This window comes from Drosophila sechellia, unplaced genomic scaffold, assembly GCF_004382195.2.
Source record: "Drosophila sechellia strain sech25 unplaced genomic scaffold, ASM438219v1 U_238, whole genome shotgun sequence".
Lineage (NCBI taxonomy): Eukaryota > Metazoa > Arthropoda > Insecta > Diptera > Drosophilidae > Drosophila > Drosophila sechellia.
In genome coordinates, this window is record NW_022611180.1 from 1 (window position 1) to 7,500 (window position 7,500).

The following is a 7,500-nucleotide window of genomic DNA, read 5'->3' on the forward strand; positions in this document are numbered from 1 at the left end:
AATCAAGCTTCGCCATCGCCCGGTCGTCAACCTCCAGCGTCACATTTACTGTGGCGCCGTCAGCTACCGACCACGCCTTGGTCACCAGGTCACTGACTTCTTAAACTGGGCCAGATTCATTTCGCTGTCGAAGTTGTTTTCGTGGAGTCCTTCATAAACTCCTCAGCGGCCGATAGCTGTGTCGACGTCATATACGACGACCTTCGGCTTCTCGCCGCATTCCGTGCCACATTTAGGCCAACCTCGGCGAATCTTTTTGAAAGCGACCACCTTCTGCAGCTCTCCCACCGAAGGAGTGCGAATGATCGCACCACCACCTCGACGGAGCTCACGGACCTCGTGTACTCTGACTCCAGAGAGGTGCAACCATCGTTCGCACCTTTTCCGCTATGTCTTTCCCCGATAGCGCAGGGTCGTCGCACTCCGTGTCCACTTTCTCCTAGTCTGCGAAGCTGCTTCTCACCATGCGCTGTTTGTGGCCGACAGCTCTGCCATCTAAGACTCTGCTTGCCCAGCACGGGCGGCAGCGGTGGCGGCAGTGGCAGTGGTGCAACAATTTTAGCAGCAGTGAAAACGGCGGAGGCAGCAGTGTGGTCGGCAGCAGGGGCAGCAGTAGGATCAGCAGCGGTGGCAGCAGCGTGGGGGGGCAGCATCAATGCAGCGTTCTCCGTAGCCGCCCGGGCGTCTCCTCCAGCGCGAAAACGGCTCCTCCAGTACCCCAACGGGTTCTGGCACTCTCCTTCGATGCCAGGGCAACCAATTTCGCCTGCGTTGGCGCCGAGCTCTTAGATGCCAGATAGGCTTCTGCGCCTAGCCTCGTCTGGACTTCATCGAGGCACTACTTCCGCTCAAGGCACTCGCGCTGCTGTCGCTCTCCATCGGCATAAATACGATGGTGGCTCCACCTACCGTCGACGCCAGCAACCGTATGCTCGTTTACTCGCTGACAAAAGTAGTTGCTCTGAACTCGAGCTCCACCTATCGGTAGAGTCTGTAGCACTAAAACTCTCCCTAGACACAAACCTTAGCAGTGACTCCCACCAATAAGCTTTGTGACAGCTGATCAAAAAGCTTACTCGAAAAACTTACTCGTAAGTTCGCCTTCAGCACGTGCTAAGTGGAAAATTCCCAACAATTAATTGTTAATTACTTCCAAACCGCTTGTTTATAACACACGAAAATTAGCACACGACTTTCGCGGAGCACTAATTCACCGATTTTATTACTTTCCAAACACGGAAAACCAAGTTCTTCGCAATCTGTACACGAGCGCAACGAAAACACGTCCGTCGTAATCCATTCATGCCGTCACGAGTCAGTAGAATCTGTTAATCCATTCATGCGCGTCACTAATTAGATGACGAGGCATTTGGCTACCTTAAGAGAGTCATAGTTACTCCCGCCGTTGACCCGCGCTTACTTGAATTTCTTCACTTTGACATTCAGAGCACTGGGCAGAAATCACATTGTGTCAACACCCGCTAGGGCCATCACAATGCTTTGTTTTAATTAGACAGTCGGATTCCCCAAGTCCGTGCCAGTTCTGAATTGATTGTTAATTGATAATCGTTATAATTGATAAGAACTAATTGGTTTAACCCAAATAGTATTCTTAAAAATTTTAGCAAGAAAGTTCCACAATTGGCTACGTAACTAAACTATCCGGGGAACAAGTAACTAACATAAATGCTAGAAACTCTATTTACCCAGAACGAGCACATAAACCATGTTATTGTTTCCCAATCAAGCCCGACTATCTCAATCTTCAGAGCCAATCCTTATCCCGAAGTTACGGATCTAATTTGCCGACTTCCCTTACCTACATTATTCTATCGACTAGAGACTCTTCACCTTGGAGACCAGCTGCGGATATTGGTACGGCCTGTTGAGAAGTTTGCGTGTCCCCACCATAAATTTTCAAGGTCCGAGGAGAAAATATCGACACAACAGTATATGTCATGCTCTTCTAGCCCATCTACCATATCTCTCTGCGAAAGACTTCCATGGTAGTACGGCTATAAAACAGAAAAGAAACTCTTCCGATATCTCTCGACGGCTTCTTTATGGTCGTTCCTGTTGCCAGGATGAGACGAGGCCCATATTTAATAACAAACGGATACTCAACAGGTTTACGGAATTGGAACCGTATTCCCTTTCGTTCAAAATTATTCAAGTGTATTATATTCGCTTTGTTTATATAGTTAGGCATTTTTGTTTTACTTGAAAATTTTCGGCTTTCGCCTTGAACTTAGGACCGACTAACTCGTGATCAACCACTGTTCACACGAAACCCTTCTCCACTTCAGTCCTCCAAGGTCTCATTCGATTATTTGCTACTACCACCAAGATCTGTACCAATGGCAGCTCCATGCAGGCTTACGCCAAACACTTCTACGCATACCATTGTACCTTCCTACTCACTAAAGTTTCAAAATTTATATCACAAGTAATATAAATCATCTACTTTAGCGGTAATGTATAGGTATACAACTTAAGCGCCATCCATTTTAAGGGCTAGTTGCTTCGGCAGGTGAGTTGTTACACACTCCTTAGCGGATTTCGACTTCCATGATCACCGTCCTGCTGTTTTAAGCAACCAACGCCTTTCATGGTATCTGCATGAGTTGTTAATTTGGGCACCGTAACATTACGTTTGGTTCATCCCACAGCGCCAGTTCTGCTTACCAAAAGTGGCCCTGGGCACATTATATCATAACCTTGAACTTCATATCAAGAAAGTTAAGGTTCTTACCCATTTAAAGTTTGAGAATAGGTTAAGATCGTTTCGACCCTAAGGCCTCTAATCATTCGCTTTACCAGATAAGATTATTTTATATAATATTAAAATGCACCAGCTATCCTGAGGGAAACTTCGGAAGGAACCAGCTACTAGATGGTTCGATTGGTCTTTCGCCCCTATACTCAATTCTGACAATCGATTTGCACGTCAGAACTGTTTCGGTCTTCCATCAGGGTTTCCCCTGACTTCAACCTGATCAGTATAGTTCACCATCTTTCGGGTCACAGCATATATGCTCAAGGTACGTTCCAGTTAGAGGCATAAATAATATAAATATACATTATACATAACTATATAGAACGCCCCGGGATTGTGTTAATTAGCTATAAATAGCTAAAAAACTAATCCCATTATTAGTCAAGTTAATTACGCTATTAGGTTTACATCCCAATAACTTGCACATATGTTAGACTCCTTGGTCCGTGTTTCAAGACGGGTCCCGAAGGTATCCTGAATCTTTCGCATTGTTAATCATACAAGAGCATATAATAAACACAAAAATCAATGATAATTATGCCATTATATAATTCCGAAAAATTAACGCTCTGTAATAATATAAATCTATCAGCACTTTATCAAATTAATAACATTTATTCTGTGTTAAAATGCAAGCAATTTAATTGGAATAAACTATAAGTTATATTTTATGATAAATTTGGGATATGCTAATAGATTACAATGTCCTTATATGGAAAAAATGCACATTATTCTTAATAATATTATTTAAATATTACAATTTTAATGATGAATTTTCCATAACGGATATTCAGGTTCATCGGGCTTAACCTCTAAGCAGTTTCACGTACTGTTTAACTCTCTATTCAGAGTTCTTTTTCAACTTTCCCTCACGGTACTTGTTTACTATCGGTCTCATGGTTATATTTAGTTTTAGATGGAGTTTACCACCCACTTAGTGCTGCACTATCAAGCAACACGACTCTTTGGAAACATCATCTAGCAATCATTAACGTTATACGGGCCTGGCACCCTCTATGGGTAAATGGCCTCATTTAAGAAGGACTTAAATCATTAATTTCTCATACTAGAATATTGACGCTCCATACACTGCATCTCACATTTGCCATATAGACAAAGTGACTTAGTGCTGAACTGTTTTCTTTTCGCTCGCCGCTACTAAGAAAATCCTTGTTAGTTTCTTTTCCTCCCCTAATTAATATGCTTAAATTCAGGGGGTAGTCCCATATGAGTTGAGGTTGTATATATAACTATATTTTGCCATAAATTCTTTATATATAAATGATAAAACAATCAATTAAATTCGTTATAAATAGTTCCAATAGTTCTTGTAAGCAAAGTCATTTTTATCCATTTAACGAACCAACGAAGAATAATAACAAAACCAAGATTTTTCTTTTTCCGAATCATTAATAAGAGACAATTCTAGATGAAAAATATTTCAATTTTTTATGCTAGACATTTCTCAGTATTATTTGATTGAAAAAGAAAATATTTCTCTTCGTTTTTCACATTCAAATGTGAGATAATGTTTTTCATTTCTTTTTTAATATTATGAATAAAATCATTATTTAATCCAATAATATACCATATGCTTATAAAAAATTTATAAACAACTTAATTAGCATAGTCTTACAACCCTCAACCATATGTAGTCCAAGCAGCACTATAAAATTAATTAAAGTACATAACAGCATGGACTGCGATATGCGTTCAAAATGTCGATGTTCATGTGTCCTGCAGTTCACACGATGACGCACAGTTTGCTGCGTTCTTCATCGACCCATGAGCCGAGTGATCCACCGCTTAGAGTTTTATAATTCAATTTTATATAATGTCAATATTGTTTTTTATTGAAAGAAATTAAAAATACACCATTTTACTGGCATATATCAATTCCTTCAATAAATTTATTTTTATACCTAAAATAAATGTTGCGAAATGTCTTAGTTTCATATAAGCATTATGTATCATAATAATCTGGTTATGGTTTGCTATTTTGGGTGACACATACTGCAAAATTTATATAAAACATTAACCTGATGGATGACAGGTACAAACATTGTATATTTTAGGTTGTTGCATTAGCCAACGTATGCTCATAACATAGATGAACAATACATATTCGCAACGCGTGTATATTATGGTCCATATACACACACACTTATTTTGATTACCACACATTCAAAATTATTTTTATTTTAATTCGACTTCTACTTTCGAATTTAGTTTAGTTTCTTCGATTTCCATTTTCGAGAATTTGTTTTTATAGGAAACGCCGTTGTTGTAGTAAGTACTGCCACAAATACGCACAGCAACATTAATAATGTTAAAGTCTTTTTATGAGGTTGCCAAGCCCCACATATAAAATAAAAGCCATCTTCATTTTATTTTGACTTTAACTTTTGATTCCGTGGAATCATTTTGTAATATTTTTATTTTGGTAAATTGTATTTATTTGTATTATAACAAATATTTATTAACGATAAGGATATTATACAATAATGATCCTTCCGCAGGTTCACCTACGGAAACCTTGTTACGACTTTTACTTCCTCTAAATAATCAAGTTCGGTCAACTTTTGCGAAACAACCGTAACACGCAAGGCGTCACAGTGATCACGTCCGGAGACCTCACTAAATAATTCAATCGGTAGTAGCGACGGGCGGTGTGTACAAAGGGCAGGGACGTAATCAATGCGAGTTAATGACTCACACTTACTGGGAATTCCAAGTTCATGTGAACAGTTTCAGTTCACAATCCCAAGCATGAAAGTGGTTCAGCGGTTTACCCGGACCTCTCGGTCTAGGAAATACACGTTGATACTTTCATTGTAGCGCGCGTGCAGCCCAGGACATCTAAGGGCATCACAGACCTGTTATTGCTCAATCTCATTATTGCTAGACGCAATTTGTCCATTTAAGAAGCTAGTGTCCTTATAATGGGACAAACCAACAGGTACGGCTCCACTTACATAAACACATTCAAACACAATAAACATTTTACTGCCACCATGAATGAAGGCTACATAAGCTTCAGCACCATAATCCTGAAGATATCTATTTAATATATTTGAGTCTCGTTCGTTATCGGAATTAACCAGACAAATCACTCCACGAACTAAGAACGGCCATGCACCACCACCCATAGATTCGAGAAAGAGCTATCAATCTGTCTTACACACTTATGTTCGGACCTGGTAAGTTTTCCCGTGTTGAGTCAAATTAAGCCGCAGGCTCCACTCCTGGTGGTGCCCTTCCGTCAATTCCTTTAAGTTTCAGCTTTGCAACCATACTTCCCCCGGAGCCCAAAAGCTTTGGTTTCCCGGGAAGCGACTGAGAGAGCCATAAAAGTAGCTACACCCAATTGCTAGCTGGCATCGTTTATGGTTAGAACTAGGGCGGTATCTGATCGCCTTCGAACCTCTAACTTTCGTTCTTGATTAATGAAAACATCTTTGGCAAATGCTTTCGCTTAAGTTAGTCTTACGACGGTCCAAGAATTTCACCTCTCGCGTCGTAATACTAATGCCCCCAAACTGCTTCTATTAATCATTACCTCTTGATCTGAAAACCAATGAAAGCAGAACAGAGGTCTTATTTCATTATCCCATGCACAGAATATTCAGGCATTTGAAGCCTGCTTTAAGCACTCTAATTTGTTCAAAGTAATAGTACCGGCCCACAATAACACTCGTTTAAGAGCACTAGTGCAGGTTTTTAAATAGGAGGAACATATGAAAAAATACAAGTATTTAATCACATATAAGAACTCCACCGGTAATACGCTTACATACATAAAGGTATAGTACTAACCACAATTGTAAGTTGTACTACCCGTATGAAGCACAAGTTCAACTACGAACGTTTTAACCGCAACAACTTTAATATACGCTATTGGAGCTGGAATTACCGCGGCTGCTGGCACCAGACTTGCCCTCCAATTGGTCCTTGTTAAAGGATTTAAAGTGTACTCATTCCAATTACAGGGCCTCGGATATGAGTCCTGTATTGTTATTTTTCGTCACTACCTCCCCGAGCTGGGAGTGGGTAATTTACGCGCCTGCTGCCTTCCTTAGATGTGGTAGCCGTTTCTCAGGCTCCCTCTCCGGAATCGAACCCTGATTCCCCGTTACCCGTTGCAACCATGGTAGTCCTAGATACTACCATCAAAAGTTGATAGGGCAGACATTTGAAAGATCTGTCGTCGGTACAAGACCATACGATCTGCATGTTATCTAGAGTTCAACCAATATAACGATCTTGCGATCGCTTGGTTTTAGCCTAATAAAAGCACATGTCCCATAAGGTTCATGTTTTAATTGCATGTATTAGCTCTAGAATTACCACAGTTATCCAAGTAACTGTTAACGATCTAAGGAACCATAACTGATATAATGAGCCTTTTGCGGTTTCACTTTTAATTCGTGTGTACTTAGACATGCATGGCTTAATCTTTGAGACAAGCATATAACTACTGGCAGGATCAACCAGAATAATGTTTTTCCTTCATATTCCATTCATATTTTTTGAATCGAAATAAGCAATATAATAGATATATAGATTTTTCACTTTATATAATTCCATGATTTTTATTATATTGAATAAAATTCAATATTTCGCCTTTGGGTAAAATTTTAAATATATAAATATAAGTAAAAAATCTATTCGATTACGGCCATTTTTATATAGCATTCGTAATCCATATTTTCATTTTTAATTTA

General features: G+C 39.8%; 2 non-coding genes and 1 pseudogene across 2 annotated transcripts; all 3 read right to left on the minus strand.

Annotated features, from left to right (window-relative positions):
• Positions 1-1,265: 1,265 nt before the first annotated feature.
• Positions 1,266-4,017, minus strand: LOC116802864 (annotated as a pseudogene).
• Positions 4,018-4,411: 394 nt separating this feature from the next.
• Positions 4,412-4,590, minus strand: LOC116802860. The gene has a single exon (XR_004363210.1). It is a non-coding gene; the product is annotated as a 5.8S ribosomal RNA (ribosomal RNA).
• A 688-nt stretch (positions 4,591-5,278) lies between these two features.
• Positions 5,279-7,273, minus strand: LOC116802867. The gene has a single exon (XR_004363216.1). It is a non-coding gene; the product is annotated as a small subunit ribosomal RNA (ribosomal RNA).
• Positions 7,274-7,500: the final 227 nt, after the last annotated feature.